Here is a 16,610-nt window from a genome sequence, read left to right as displayed (position 1 = left end):
TAGGATATCCCCTGAAAGCCTGTTTTCTATTTAGATTTGTATAGCCCAAACTTTGAGTGCATGCCTGCCGACTATGACCGCACCACCAGAGAAGTAAACTGGACACTAGTTTTGTGCATGTGTGTACTGTTTCTTGTTTCTCATTCTTTGTCCTATTCTGGTTAAACTTTTTTTTTTTTTAACTTGTTCATGTTCAAACAACATGAACAAATAAGGGGACGCTTCTCCTTGCTGTCAGGAGGTTGCCATCATGTTTTGCTAGTGTGCATGTTTATTGGCATGAAATACTTTCTGTTTAGTAAACAAGCTGTGGTTACATTAACATAAATGCCAGTGCTGTCCCATGCATGTGCACCAGACCAGGCATGTGCACTAGGTCAAACTCAAAAATTGTGTAACGTTAACTCACTAGCCAGGTCAGCTATCACCAGTGGTGGCCCTTGTTCCTCTTGGTTGTCCTTTCAAAGTCTCCTGGCATAGACATGGTTCTGAGTAAAGACCTCTGCAACCAGCACTAAACAATCACTATTTTACAGAATTATGAACCTGAAGCCACTTAACACCACAAGATAGCCACATCATTGGCACAGTATAACCTATGGTAGAGTGCCAGTGTGCCAGTCTCCATTGTCTGACTCTAGTTTTGACTCTTTTTCTTTGCTGCACAAAGAGGGGCACTATCTACCCTTCCTTCCTGCTCGACTGTCACAAACACAAAGTGTCACTTGATTTCAGTTACGCAAAGAGCTCTGTTACGAAAGGCAGAACATGGCTCTGGTTTTAAGGAACAGAGGAGCTCTGTAAACATAGGCGCAGAGGCCACAAGATAGGAAAACACTGCTGAAAGTCTCACACCAACTAGACACTTTGCCTTTGTGTCAAGTAGTCTTAACTGTGGCTTCAAATATTTTCAAGATGCTGGTGCACACTCATCTTTAGGTCAGAAAAACCTGGATAAACACACCACACAAAGGGAGGTGCTAAAGTCCTTGAGTAGGTCTCAAAGCTGGTGAAATACTAGATGAGGAAAAACCCACGATATTGACATGGAATACAAATATGCTCAAGAAAGGGGTAGGAAAAAAAGAGGCCAGCAAGACAAAGAGTGGGTGAGATAAGCCATCCTCCTCCTCAGACGCCTCTCTTTGATGACGGTCCAGTCCAGAGAGATTCCCCTGAGAAGGAGGAAAACAAGTCTGAAGGCAGTCACAAGATCTGCAGAGGACAAAAAACCTGAATCAAGATGAGAGGGCCAACACAATGAGAGAGCTTTGACATAAACTCTGAGGCGAATGGGGCCTTCCAGACGAGAGGCTAAACACATGCACTGGCACTGCTACAGACACCCACAGGCAAGTCGATGGCTCACTGCCAACACTGCGAATGAACTCAGTCACCTCACTCTCTCACTCTAGCGTGCTTTCCTTCTCCCCTCTCCTTTCCTTTCGTCTTCTCCACAGAGTAGAGTGGGCCTCAGCCTTCAGCGGCGCAAGCCAACATTTCATCCTCTTACCCCCCACCCTCCCTCTCCATTTTAGGAATGGCTGTGGAAATACTAGCACAGAGCACACAGACGGCTCCCAGCCTGCCAAGGAGAGCAGGAGGCTGACTTCAAACAACAGTTTAATTCTACTGACATAAACAGTTAATCAAATCTCTGTCTAGTCTGACTTGGTAGCTTGACAGTCCAGCTCCAAAAAGAGTACAAGAGATTCAACAGATTGTACCATATTTTTTGATGAGAGCCTTGACAGCAAAGCTTGGACCCTGATAGAACTGAGAGTGTGATCGACCCATAACAGCAATAATGCACTGTTAATTATATGCCCATAAAAATATTTCGCCAGTATTTTTACACAGAAGAAAAAAAAAACACATTAAGAGATTCGAGCTGTCAAGCAAAGGCCCTCTGCAATTACTATGACAGCCAAAAAACATGATGGCTCCTTTCAAACGCATGGAGCTGTTGTGAAAAGGCAGATGAGTGTACTGTAATGGGCATACGGCTTGGTCTGGGAACAACATCAGAAGTCTATAAAGCAGTGCCCTAGAGTTGTGCTCAGGGGAGGGGGGCTGCTAGGACTCTCAGCCTAGGAATGTGGCACCCTGTCAGGTCTCATAAGGATTTATCTCCCTGGAGCCTCATTACCGAAGGGCCCCGGACAAGGAGGCTCTCGCTCGCTTACCCGCTCACTCACTCACCCTCAACCTCAATACTGAACTGCTCAACAGACACTGTACATGCATGCAAACTCTTGCTTTCCAAATGATTTTCGAATCTTTACTTACAGCTTGGGTGGTCCTGTTCATATTTTAAGGTGCACACAAAGAGTCACATGCTGTTCGCACCCTAACATCTTGTAGAAATTATGTACCGACTTTACTGAACTCCTGCGTCGGCTTCAGAACTCATCCGCAGTTGCTGATTGCTCTACTCCCACCCTTCGCCTCCCTCCCCATCCATCCGAATTTAACATAGAAACAAAGCTCTCGTAATTAATCCACCGACGCTTCGGTACTGGGGGCCCCAAGAGGTTTTTTAAGGTCAGAGTGCAGAAACAAGGTCAATCTGTGCAGTAAGCTCAGCTCCTCGAGACAGACACTGTAGAAACACTTAAGCCTTTTCCAAGTGACCTCACCCATTTCTTTGTTTTATCAAAACTATCTGTGGAGTTGGCTATAACGCTGCCATTACCCAGGGTACTATTCAAAGCCTGTTTCTGATTTGTATTTTTCTTAAGAGGCTGAATAATCGTTTTCCTCACTGCTTTCTATGCAATAGATTTAATAATAAATTTAAAACTCTTGTACATTTAATGGTACAATGGTACGTTCCTCTTGGCCTATGTGTTGACAACAGCATGCCAAGAGTTAAACTAATGGAAACAGGGGCAAAGTAAAAGGGGAGGAAGTCACAGTACAACAGCCGGTAAAAAATAGGAAGGCGACTGCAAGCACCTTTAAATTAACCATTAGACAACAGCAGGAAAAACACTCATAGATTTGCCAAACCCCAGTGCAATGCACTTTACACTGCCAAGTAGTAATATCCAAGAAAATGCTGACAAGGCAGAATGCCCCTGTCCCGACACAGTCACACTGACATTACAAAAAGGGAAGACAACAGGTCAACACAGTCCAGAGGCCATAATGTAAAATATTTTGCTGTGGGTGTGTGCTTAACTTCACAGGCAGCAGAGAAAATAAACACAAGGCTATAGTTCTTTTTTTCTGCAACGTCACTGCCACCTCATCGTATTAATCTCTGCCGGTCAAAAATCACTTAACACTATCAGTGGAATCTCAGAATTCTTTAAATCCACATTAGAAAGTTCCTCCTACCATTTACTGGCAAGCAAGAGAGGGAGTTACTAACAGGGAAGTAGAAATCAAATGTTAGGTGACAGAGAAGGGCTATAAAAGGCAGCAGGTGATATAATTATTGCCTGTGTGCCAGCCTGATATATAGCGCAGCTCCTGGCAGGCAGGTGGCCAGAGCATTGCTATTAGTACCAAAGAGTGAAAGAACATCCCTGCACCCCAAGCTGATCTTGCCTTACCTCCACACAACTTTCAGACAGGAACTCTGCGGTCACAACACAAAGTCAGCAACTGAATGCACTGTGAGAAAAGTGTGAACACCCAGTAAACTTTGACACAGCTGTAATTTGTCTGACGGAAAGAGGTACAATCATGTCCCTTAACCACAGTCTCAACCACGCCTTTCATTTTGAACCTGACTGCACAACACTTAGTTCAGACAGTAAAAACAATAGAAGTGATTATGAAACTGAAAATGGAAGTAGTATTCAAATGTAAACAGTGTTAAAGTGCAGCACATGAGACCTTAATATGGACTATGTTTGGCTTTAATTGTATAATAATTGTCAGACTGTTATCGGTAGTGGAAAACAAATGTTTGTGAGACAATGAATTACAACCTGGGAAGTCCAGTAGGAGGAAAGAAATCATGTGTTTAAAAGTTTATTAGATGCCAAAACACAGCACTGTTTCCTATGTCATCACAGTAATCAATGAAAACAGCAAATAAAAAACAGTGTTCACATTACAAAGAAAACCCTCAGTGTATTTTTACTTGCACATTAAATTGCATTGCAGCAGAAGTAGATTTTTTGCCGCCCAACACAGCATCATTTTGCTAACCTAACCTGAATGCTTGTGATTTCATAGGAAATCACAAGGACAAATGTGGTATTTTCACAAAAGATGACACTGAGCGTGTAAGCTGTTATAAGAGTATAGTGTGGGGCAACTACTCTGCAATTGTGGAGAACTGTTGTGCAACTGGGTGGAGGCCAAAAATATATTTCGCAGGTAGGATGTATTTAAGAAAAAAAAATGCATCAGTAATAATGCAAAAGAAAATATCCTGCTGTGACAAAAATATACCGAATGACAGGAGGAGTGTGGTAGGGTGAATCTGGTATTATCATGTTTTTGTTATCATTATACATCTACAAGAAAAATACTGACTACAGATGATTAAAAGGCATCCTCATGTCCGATAAAATGTTGGGCGGGCACAATCAAATGGCATGTTCCAGTTTTTCAGCAGATTATATCTATCATTAGCATTGTCTCACCACACAGACTGTAAACGTACGTGTCTGACATGGAAGAGACGAGACAGAGGAGGCGGAGAGAGATAAACAGGACCAGCGATTGGCTGGCCTGTTACCTCCAGATGTGGTCGTCCAGCTGTATCCATGCTGGACAGCGGAGCAGCTATTGGATTTCCTGCCTGTTCCCCTGCTGCCGGCCGCCTCAGCGACACTGTGTGAAATTACATAAGGCTCTACCCTCCCCCTCCCTGCTGGCCGGCACAGAACTGGGGCCTTCACACAGTGGCTCAGCCAACTACGACTCCCTGTAACCATGGAGGCACAGGCACTCCACCAGAACACACTGAGGGATCTGAAAGCTACTCCCTCTGTTCACAGACACACACTGACACCACGGATACACATTTTACATAATTACTCTGATCGATTAATTATAACAATCAATAGCTGCTTGTGTAAATTCTTTTATATTTCACCCTTATAGTTCATACGTGTAAGTAATCTTAGAGGGGATGCTGACTCCTGACTTCAATAAGAGATTTCTACCTCTGGGATACACCAACATACAAAACACATTAAACCACAAAGAGAGAGCACAGAACAGTAGAGTATTTGTGTATTTGTTTAGACTGCTGAGTAAATATTTGATGAAAAGTTGTAACCAATTTTGCCAAAAGAATTTAACATCTTCCTTCTGGGTGTTTCAATGACAGAAGTACTTTGTTACTGCTGATTTAAATTCCCTATTAAAAAATATGTAGCCAGACATGTACGGAGCGGATGGCGCGTGTTATAGTAAATTGACTGATCACTCTCTAATACCTATTATGACATAAACCCTTCTTACAGCCCTGTAACACCACACCAACACAGGCCGACTGATCAAATGCTTTGTGTTGTATTTGCACTTGAACACACCACAAGGTTTATAGCCAATAGTCAGCTGACAGCTGAGGTGTATATATGTACGTCAGCTGTATGTATTCCCAACCAAAAAAAGACTAAACATTACAGAAAGATACACACACACAAAATAGCAAACTCAACTGTATGTTAGAACTGACATTAAGTTTTGCTTTGCTTTGATTTGCTCAGTAAATGCACAGTCATTCCAAGAGGTAAAAAAAAAAAATAAAGGGACACTGCATTAAATAGGGAAAACCACTGATTCACTATGCCGGAAAGCTAGTCAGAGTCCCATGTATGGACATATGGACAGTCAGAAGCTTCAGCTATGTACAGACATCCACTTTAATGATCACACTGAGTACAGTCAGGGCAGAAACTTAAAGTCTGCTCACTAATTCATCTGGCAAACAGCAGACAGTTGCTTGTTAGTGAAGTAAAGTAGAATCCACACACTGCTCAGTTGACTTCTGCGTCCTCGCTCATCGTAGCCAGAGATAATCGCCTCAGCAAACACAAACAGAGCTCAGATCAGCGTGAAGAGTCTTTTTTCAGTTCCGTAGATTCCATCACTACAAGATAGCCAGCGTCAGCTAGCCGTCCTGAGTCAGACAGTCCAGTACCTCACCAGATCTGCATTGACTGTAATCATTCAGGTCACAGATTCTGGGACTGTAATGACTCAAGGCAGGCGATAAAATCAGCCATTTCCTATGTTAACTTTTTAAACTTAAAATAACCTCTTTGAGCATGTTGTAATAACGTAATTGCAAAGCAGACATTTACATAAGTAAACCACTTACAACAAGTCATCCTGCCTACTCAAACCATTTAGAACAGATGCACATTTACTGAGAAAAGGTGCAACTGCAAAGATTGATCTTGGCATTTTTAGAACCAATATTGGATCATTCAAATAAGAATTTAAATTAACTTTTAATTAATTGATTACTTTTTTATCCAGCCCTACTATTCAGACACTACACAAGGAAAAACCATGTATACTCAAAGCGTCAAAGTAAAACTTAACTCAACTTGAGGCACTGAATCGAAAAATTTCAAATTACATTCGTCCCAACACTTCAGCAGCTCTGCCTGATTGCCACCCTGAATCAAACAATTTCTTTTACAAGTGGATTCATTTCACCCTTGATGATACCCTACATTATAAACTTACATGACTGATGAACCATCAATCACAGATCAAGTGCAAATGATTGCTAAGAATGATTACTGGTTCAATTATTGGTGCACCAAACACGCCTCCAGCTCAGGACACAACGCAACAGCATCGCTCTGATGTATGAGACCTCATCTTACGAATCCCTCTCTATTCTCTGAAGGCTCTGCTCGTAAAGCCCACCTGACATTCAGCTCTCCATCCTGAGGAGCAGGAAATAAAACTGAGGAGTACACTTGTCTGCTGGGCTGACCTACTTCCTCCTCACTGCTACTTAATTATTCAGGAGCTTAGAAATGTTCTTCTGTATGGCAGCATGCAACCTGAGTGCCTGTGTTTGCCCCTCATCATGGCAGCTTCACAGAGCTTCCATTTATGCATGAGAGGGTTCAAGTGTGTGTGTGTGTGTGTGTGCGTGCGTGTGTGTGTAAAGTGTCACAGTGCACATGTGTGGGAGTGCACAGCCAAACACTAATGGCCCTACATGACTGTGTTATTTATGCAGACAACATGACAAACAAAACATCCCACCTAGATTTCATACAGAAGGTTTTGAATTATGTTTCAGTGGAGGAAAAACCCAAACCAGACATCGCACCAGCACCAACTTGATGTTTTCATGTATTCAGAGGACTAATTTGTTCCAAACTGCACTGTCATGGATCCAGTGCACATGTCAAGGCAGGAGTTCAATCCTTCCACACAGGCACACCATAACCTGTAATTACACTCCACTCAGGCCTTCATACCCTCACATACATTCACTGTAACATGTCACTGTTTTCACTGTAAGATCATCAGCCCTGAGGTGTGTGCCCTTGGCTGCCCTCACTAACACGCTTTCCAGAACGTGAAAAACAAACTGTGCTGTAACACACATTCCCAACAGAAAAGTGAGGCTAATCAGAGATAAATTTAACGCTACCCACAGCTGTAGCCTACACACAAACAAGAGTAATGTCCTATAACATGCCGTCATTTGTGTTGCGTAACGGAGTCAAGTGAATCACTTACCGCAGAGCCATTTCTAATCTCTGCTAATCCGCTCCCTGCCTCTCTTTTAGTACGTTTAAATATGGGTGACTGATTTTAATAGCGACTCCATTTCATAGCCAGGGAAATCAAAATAAAAAAGCCGTATGAATAATAAGTTACGTTAACTTAGAATTTAATTAATTTCTAGTAACATACAAAAAACAACATGCAACCAAACGAATATTACATGAGGTTTTTACAAAAACAGGCTTTTGAGTTTCCAATCCAACACAATAAAGGGATACAAGTGACTATTTTGATGGTGGTATGGTGACGTTTTGTTATACGCCGCAGGTACTTCCATGATTTTATCAATGAACCAAAAAAAAGTAAATTAAGCAGCTTAAAAGTTTGATCATGTTCTCATAGGAGCAGGAGTCTTAAGGAGCAGTTAGAGAGGATCTCCAAAGACCCTGACTGACTAACAAACTCATTCACACTTACTAAAAAGCAAAACAGGAAGAAAGAATATTTAACTACTGGTATTTGGGTTATATAATTCCTTTGATAACATAAGCAATTAAAGTTAATTAAGTATGCGACAGTTTGGGTAAATTCCATTTTCACACATCAATAAAAATGTAAATGATGGCAGTGGCAATACATACCAGACTCTGGGCTTCAAGAAAACGTTCTAACCCATTTTCAAAACACTACAAATATCTAACGTTACCACAGTATGATGGAGCACTGAACAGTTTAGACAGATAGGTAAGTTAATCAACAGTTTTTAAAAAAATGTGTGTCAGATTCTTCTGAATATTTTAAAAGGATTTCACAGGGGCAACTATTAACTGGTACAATTTCTTTCTATTGAAACATTACTTATGTAGCCTAAAGAATTTAGTCTGTCTTTCTGTGATACAAAGCTATGGAGAGGAACTCTGTTTAAAACTGGCGGCGTTTGAAAAATATTTATGAAAACTATTTGAAGTTGTCAAATTAAAGACGAGACAGAGAGAAAATAAGTAACTAAACTCGCACTTCACTTTTTTAATCATGGTTACTCCAGATTTAAAAAAACAAGTGACAGAGGCGACAGTAGCAATTTCAAACATTTACTGACACAGGATCAGGTATCAGTGCAGTCTATCACAGAATTATGTGTACAGTAACAGGACTGGCAAGTCATCCACACAGGAGGGAAACAGAACAGTCTAAACATTGTTCAAAGCCACAACGCAAGAAGAAAAATATGTATGTTTACAGAAGTCACAGACAACAATAATATATCGTTCATTTCCTAGAAGAATGTTTGAATTCAGAGCAGCTGGTGTTCTTTAGATAATCACAAACTCTCAGAAAAACAAAAATGGAACAAATGCTGGTTTCATTTCTTTGTACAAAGTGCTTTCAGCACCAAAATTAAATTAGAGCTTAAAGCATGCTCATGGAAAAACATCCATATACTACACTGCTATTTCAACATCATTTTAACATCTCAGCTTGTTTTCTTCAGAGTTATCCTGCCAGTGAATTGTGCTGGCAACAAGATTGGTAAAGCAATCAGTTTTCATTTTATAGAGGTATGTAATGCACGGTTAACACTAAATTAAAACAGGCTTCGCTCAACAATGTAATTACCCGAGAAATGGCCTTTATATTGGTTTGCTGAGATTTGAATTGGTGGTGCTAGTTACAGTAGGAACGATGCACACACCTTAGGAGAAAGTCCTGCTTCCTGAAAGGAGACACACACACACATTAATTAATTAATCAGTTGTAAACATGTTTGTTGAGGTGAGGATTGATTGTTATTTCACCCACACTAGCAGCAGAGGTTCTGAATTTGATCATTTTTAGTAGGAAACTGCGGCAATTAGTAAAAAAAACGTATTGTATGATTATGACTTGACTTTGTCATGCAGAAAAACTGCAGAGTCAAAACTGCTAGCTCTTGCAAATACTGTGAGAATTGACTGAATTTGTGTTAGCAACAGATAAACCTTGTGGCCCTTTTGAGCTCTACAGAGTGACAAACGCAGAATCAGTCTGACCTTCAGACCCCATTAACCCTGAGGCCAGAAACCCCACATACCCAGCCCCCTCCCTTTGACGACTACATCCTTACAACTGCATCCTAAATATGTGGGAAGGCGTTAAAGTTGAGGGGGGAAAAATCCTGAGGCTATAGGCTAATGGCTACTTGACATATCTGCTTGGGTTCTGCATGTGCCAATATGAGAAAGGCATTTCTTCAAACATGTCATAGTCATGGTTTTTCCATTTGTTAATCCCAGAAAATAGTACAACTGCTCAACTTCAGCACCAACGCAGCCACTTTACCTGAGGTGGCACTGCATCCAATTCAATGGCACTTTGATTGTGAGTAATCTGAGGCAGTGCTACAAGCCAGCTGTGCTTGATCATAATATTCTACCACACTGAGTCAAGCATAACATTCTCCACACACGAAACCTACCAGGTGCAGTCCACTAGCGAGCAAGAAATGCTAGCCAGCTGCTGTTACTCATTCAGTGAGAGGGAAACTGGGTGGGAGGAGGGAATGCGCCTGGGAGGCAGTTTCACGGTGACTGCCTCATATTTCCCTCTTTGGTTTCTGCATGTTAACTTAGGGGTTTGTAAAGTGCACCACAACATACCAAAGTTGTGTCATTTCCCTATAATCATTGTTTTGTGTGCTGTAATTACAGTAAATATAAAATTTCAGTTCAATATGCAGTGTCAAGTTCTCATCGGTAGAGCAGTTAAATTTGGATAGAGCCACGAGTGGATTTGCCTAAATTAAATGAAGCTCACTCTCCTCCTCCTCTGAACGCTGAAACTGAAATTACATGACTAAGGAAGATGTTGACATGTGATTTAATGTCAAATACAACCTACTAAACAACATATGAAATTAAGGCTGAGATTTCAAGAAAGGCTAAATCAGGCACACAATAATATTTTAAGGCCAGGTTGTGTTTTAAGCTGTAGGTGGCCAAACATCCCTGGCTCTAGTCAGCTCTTATCATGTCGTTCAGCCAGTTCAGCATGTTGAATCGGGATGTCAATACATGAGTGTTCGATGACCAAGCTCAAGTAAGAATCAAGCAGGTGAATCAATTATAACGTAAGGAGGCTTGCTTTCACTAGAACTTGTCTTCTCAGTGAGGTCTTGCTCGCAGGCTGTGTGCAGTTCCTAAGCTAGTCTGATTAACAAAAGCTGAACCATTTCTAATATCCAGAATGGCGTGGCACACATCCAAACTCCATTAAAAACAACAAAGAAAAGTTACAGAGGCATGTTCAACTTACTAGCTAGTTACTTGCACAGGCTAGAAGCTACAATCAAGAATGAACATGTCCGGGTTACATTTACCCAATAAAATAACCAGCAAAGATTGTGCAAATCATTTCCACAATGTTTTACATAATTACGCAAACCAGTTTCCGCTGAGTATCAGTGGTCAGTGGAAAACAGCGTGTTACCGTTTATACTGATATAACATTACAATAGCAGAAAGCGGTCGTATATGCCAGAATCTAGCAGTAGTGATATTCCAGTGTAACAAATGTTGCATCAATGCAGCTTGAGCAACATTCTTGTAAGCTGTGTTTTTATGACGTGTCTATGCTCTGTTTTTATAACTTGCTCATAAATGTTACGAAAAAATAATAATAATAAAAAAGATCTCGTGTTTTGTACAATTAAAAACAATTGGTCATTTTTACAGGACTAATGTAATAAATTCCTCTGATAGTAGTTTATTCTTAAAATAGGCGCAGCCCTACTGAAAAGTGACAATTTAGCACATTTATACTTCGAATATTTATGGAAATCTTTTGTGATTTATGATGATGCAACAAGCCTGTTTTTCTTCTCACAAGAACTCACTGTGAGGATTGATCGTTTTCCAGACAAAAGTGAGCAAGAACTCTCCCCTTTCCAGTTTCATAACTATGTTGTGTTTCATAACACGAGCAGAAATTGAACTAGCAGTGAAATGGTCTCCCTGGGGCACCACACTGAGCACAGGATTATCTTTGCCCCCATTACCCTTTTGGATAAGGGGGAGATATCTCCTCACTCTCATTTAACTCTTTACAATCCATAATGCCAAGCTGACACTATATTATAAGCACACAGAGGTCAAGCCAGGAATGCAACACTGTTATGGATTATAAGCAGACTTTGTCTGTTAATAAACTGCCTCCAGGCACTAGGACTTAGTATTATACCTTAACACTGTATGTAGTACTACCTAAAGTGCATTCATATTACAAATTAACCAAATTGTCAGGTAAACAAACTTGGAGTCAAGTGTTCAGATTCAAAGTCTGTTGTTATTATTATTTGGTCAAATATCTCCTTGTTTGAAACACCACTGTGTTTGTATCTCCTCTTTTAACTTATTCAGAGGAAGTTATTGTATGTAGTCAGTGTGAAGTGAACAGTAAACACTGATGCATTTGGGAACTGTGGCTTATTTCACCTGACCGCTTTATAGATTAAATGAAAATAATTACGTTGTATACCAACACACACATACACAAGAAGGAACTGTATTGATACAAATGGAAGGGCTATAACTAAATAGGGGTGTTTGTAGAAAACTACTAACACTCAGCAGAGTGAGGTATCAAAACATCTATCAAATCGATTACGGTGCCATGCCCTAAAGTAATTCATGATGATGGTGTGTGTGTGGTTTTTTTTTTTTGTCGTCTCTAGCAGAGGCGGGCCACAAATAGCAAATTCTATATATTCAATGAGTGTGGCTAATGTTTAGAGGTCATCAGCTACTAAGTGGATCATCAGATTAGATGCATCAAGATCATGGCCTACCACTTCGGCTAAACTGTTTCCTGGGGGAACTCCTGGGTTACATAATCAAAAACAGTTCAACAGAGTCATAAAGAATGTATCACTTACCACTGATGTTATCTAGCTATATGCAAACTGTTTCAGTTTAATGTTCCCAGGTTTTGAGAGGTGTCGTCACCACACATCACAAGTCCATATACATTTGTTGTTTTGGGCATACTGTCTGTATGGCCAGATACCACCCATATTTTGTAAGTGACAAAATATGTCCCAGCCATACAAAAGATACATACAACAATTTCTTCAAGCTGAAAAACTCCTCTACTAAAACAAATTAACACTACCAAAAAAGTCAAAATAAATGTCCACCTAAGCATGAAATAATATGTAAACATCATCTGAATTAAATCTGTAACTCAGTTCCCCTGTGCCTGTAACTTTCAATCAAAGCTATACGGAAATATAAGACTGCTGTTTCTCAATAGCACATTCAGTGTATACGGCACAACATAAAAAATGCTAAGGATATGTTTTCATATTCAATGAAACTGTGAATGTTAGTGCAGTGTTAGATATGGGGTATTCACTGAAACCTTCAATGGCGCATTTGGCTTTTTCGCTATTCAAATTCAATAACCTTTGTGTGCAGAGGCAGTGGCAATGGTGCAAAGAAATGTCCTCAAACTGTTAAGTCACAGCCAAAAACTGTAATGTATCTGACTGCTTATTGTGGAAGCCACTGTAGAGATTGGGCAGCTGACAAAAACAGACACCCATTCGTTTCCACAACAATACATGTTTACTTTGTTGATGTTAATGATCATCTAATTGGGGGTAATGCTCTGTCCCTTGGCATTACACAAGAGGCTGCACCACTAGGATGTCAACAACGTGTCTGTAAAGATCTGCCTGCTCTAAAAGTTTGACAACATAACGCTCAGCTGGCAAGTGAGGCAGTCTTTAACAATAACGCTGTACACCTGAATATCCGTCTTTAAAAGTACTGGCTCTTAAAGCCGACTACCGACAAACTAGATCCAACTGTTTTAAACTGAAATAGATTGAAAAACACAGTTCAACTCGATAGAATGTACATTGCCAGAACAGAAATTTCTCAATCCGAGACAATCAGCCATTGAACGCTAACTCACCTACCGTTCCCATTTACTTAGGTCGGTAACTTGACATCAAGCTGGTAAAACAACTGTAATGAACAAATCACGGCTTATCACCAATTTGACAACAAAGCAATGCGTTGCCGGCTAGGGTTAGTTTAGCTATCGACAGAGCGCATTAAGTCAACTTCATGTAAAACCAATGTTTACAAACGCAAACCGGGCGCTATTGTGTATTTAGCTAAGCTAGCAGGCTAACGAAGTTAGCCAGACACTACAATATAGTGACACCTATGAAACATTTGACATTACTCATCAATTGTGGATATTGGTACTGTTGTGGTGTGAATAGTGTGTTTAAACAGAGAGCACCAATGTATGGTTAATTCTGTCAAATAAAACTGGCGTTAGCTACTCCGCAGTTCTGACAGCTAGCTTCAGTGGTTAGCTACCGTTAGCCGTTAGCTAGCTTAGCCTAGCCATGTAGCACGTGTTCCTGATTTATAAAATAATTAACTAGCTGATGATAGCCAGCCAACTAGGAGCACTGTAGTGAGGAGAGCAAGCAGCTAGTTGAACTGTTCTTTAACGCTGCATTTCCCAAAGGGTCGACGACCCGTATCGCTAAATGCAACGTATAGCCTCGAAAAGGTCAGTACTGCTATGTATGTTTCTCCTCCAAAGAATAGCCGGACCCCGTCGCCCAACAACAGACAGACCCCCCCTCCCCACCCCCTCCCCAAACCAACGGACATCCAGCCATGGAAGCTAACTAACCTTAGCGGCGGGGCAAGAGAAACCATTCGGCGGTGTGATCGTACAGTAGCTAATGTCCCAATCCTCGTCAGTCGGTCCAATTTCGCTTAAAGAGCTTCTCGCTTCGATTGAGTGTCTCGCCCCTGAATTAATCCACACGAAAGAGTAATGTTCGTTTTCATTTGTTCCGCTGGCGGTTTTCAGCTATGTCGTGCCTGTTCCTGCACAACACAGTGGTCTGGTACTACTCCCTGAGCCGCTGCTGCTGAGACCATAGCGGGACTGAACCGCCTCTCTCTCTCAATAGGTCCGCATGCTCTCTCGCCCCTCCTCTTTACTCAAGGACTGCACATTTCCCATGCCCACAACAAATTCAGTGATACAGTGATGTAGTCTTAAAGTCAGTGATTATCATAGGGCATTAAACAAGAAAAAAGCCAATTTCTGTACATGTCATCTATTTTCACATATTTATAAATATCTTTTTTATAGATTTCTGCAAATGTATGTAGGTTATGGACATGATCTGATAATGGAAAAAGCTTACACTGCACAACTGCTGATCTGCATACATTGCATTTCTTTACAAATAAATAGGCCATATGTTGCTTTCATCTCCATTTTTGTCTTGCAATGCATACAATTTTCTACAAAACAATTACATATAAGATAAACAGATATAGCAAATGCAGTAGTTCCATCTATCTATCTATCCATCTATCCTTAAATTAAACTCAAATTAATTCACTGGGTTTTATTCACTAAACCCAGTGTTTCAGTTTGTGCCTGAATCACTTCATCCCCGCTGTTCAAGCATATTGCTGGCACACACTGTCATATTATCAACAACATATATTGTCCCTGACTCTACAGCTATGAGGACAAAACCCTCTGTGTTCTCTCTTTCTCCATCCCTCCCTGCTCCGGTCTGAACTCTGAGGTTCCAAAAGGGGTCAGTTGAAGCGTTGACACTCCGTGGAAGTCTACATCTGTGCTGCTTGATGCCCATGGAGAAGTACAAGCTGTGAATACAGTGACTTAACACTGAGCGATAGTATTTGGGAGAGCACAACATCCCATGCTGTGTACATAGTTGATGACTCTGCTGAAGCCAGTGCCCTCTAAATGGTCTGAAACCTCTTTGTCTGCTTCACACAGCTATACTGGCCTCTAAAACCACCACCCATGCTGCAGATGTCTCACGCACAGAGCAGATTTTTGTTTAAAAGCAGCAAGTCAGTCAGTGTGACTCATGAAAGTAAGAAACCTGCTGTAATCCTGGTTTTGACAGGCCTGGGTAATTAGCTTCAGTTTATTTAAATTGTATAATTTTGGTTATGTATTAAATCATTCAACGCAGATAACCTGACTTTGCCATATAAGTATCTGGCACACTTCAGGCAGGCTATATCTTGACCTAAATTTTAGCGGCAGCCTCTCCTGTGATGTCAGATGGGATTGTCTTTCTTCCCTGTGTTTTTCTTTCTGCTCTGTGGTTTGGAAGACCCCCTCTAACCATCAGTATAACCGCCATCTCTTCATCCAGCTATCACAGAGCAGGAAAGAGAGCTGTTTATTTGAGCTGGGCTTTCTGGACCCGGGCATCTGTCGGTATAATCTATTCCCTATCTCTGCAATGCCCAATTTGTCAGCTCACTGATAAAGCACAATGTTTCTCACTTGCCAGTTTTGATGTCAACAGCTGTGTTTCATCTGCAGCCAGATCCCCTGTAGAGTTAAATCGAGCTTCAGACAAAGCCCAAATGAACAGATGAACTTTCCTGAGATCCCAAAATCTCACATGCAGGAAATACTTCATATCTGAACAAGAGACACTTCCCGTGATTGCAAAAATAAATTTTGAGCTCACTTCAGGGGAAAACACCTGAGGTCTCTCGTCTACAAGTTATTAAAAAGAACTAGAGAGGATTGTTTCAATAGATCTAGAGCCCACATGAAAGGCACCACAGAGAGTGAGTGCATCAGCTAAGCAGACTATAGAGATTTCAAAGGCTGTCAGTTGATAGATGCACTGCAGACAGTCATTACAGTTCTGAAATAAAAGATGAACAACAGACAATCCTTCAGAACAGAGAGGAGGCTGGAGGGAAAATCCTCATCAAAACAGCACTCTCAAAAGATGAGCTGCCATCCAGAGTCTACCAGATTAATGGAGCTCCCCTTTGTGAATGATCAGCTTTGATTACAAATTCAAATAGTCTTTTGCTGGTGCCATCTTCCCAAACTGTGGCTGATTAGAAACACAT

At 40.9% G+C, this 16,610-nt stretch overlaps 1 protein-coding gene across 3 annotated transcripts in view; it reads right to left on the bottom strand.

Annotated features, from left to right (window-relative positions):
• The window catches only part of ncor2 (nuclear receptor corepressor 2), an 83,072-nt gene extending 68,473 nt beyond the window's left edge, over positions 1-14,599 (bottom strand). For all 3 annotated transcript variants that reach the window (XM_041041457.1, XM_041041458.1, XM_041041459.1), the window contains exon 1: positions 14,365-14,599. The gene's annotated coding sequence lies outside the window, so the exon portion shown is untranslated. The remainder of the gene's footprint in view (positions 1-14,364) is intronic.
• Between the last annotated feature and the right edge of the window lie 2,011 nt (positions 14,600-16,610).

Source organism: Toxotes jaculatrix, chromosome 7, assembly GCF_017976425.1.
Source record: "Toxotes jaculatrix isolate fToxJac2 chromosome 7, fToxJac2.pri, whole genome shotgun sequence".
Taxonomy (NCBI): domain Eukaryota; kingdom Metazoa; phylum Chordata; class Actinopteri; family Toxotidae; genus Toxotes; species Toxotes jaculatrix.
The sequence above is the reverse complement of the archived record's forward strand: the minus strand, read 5'-3'. Positions and strand labels throughout refer to the sequence as shown.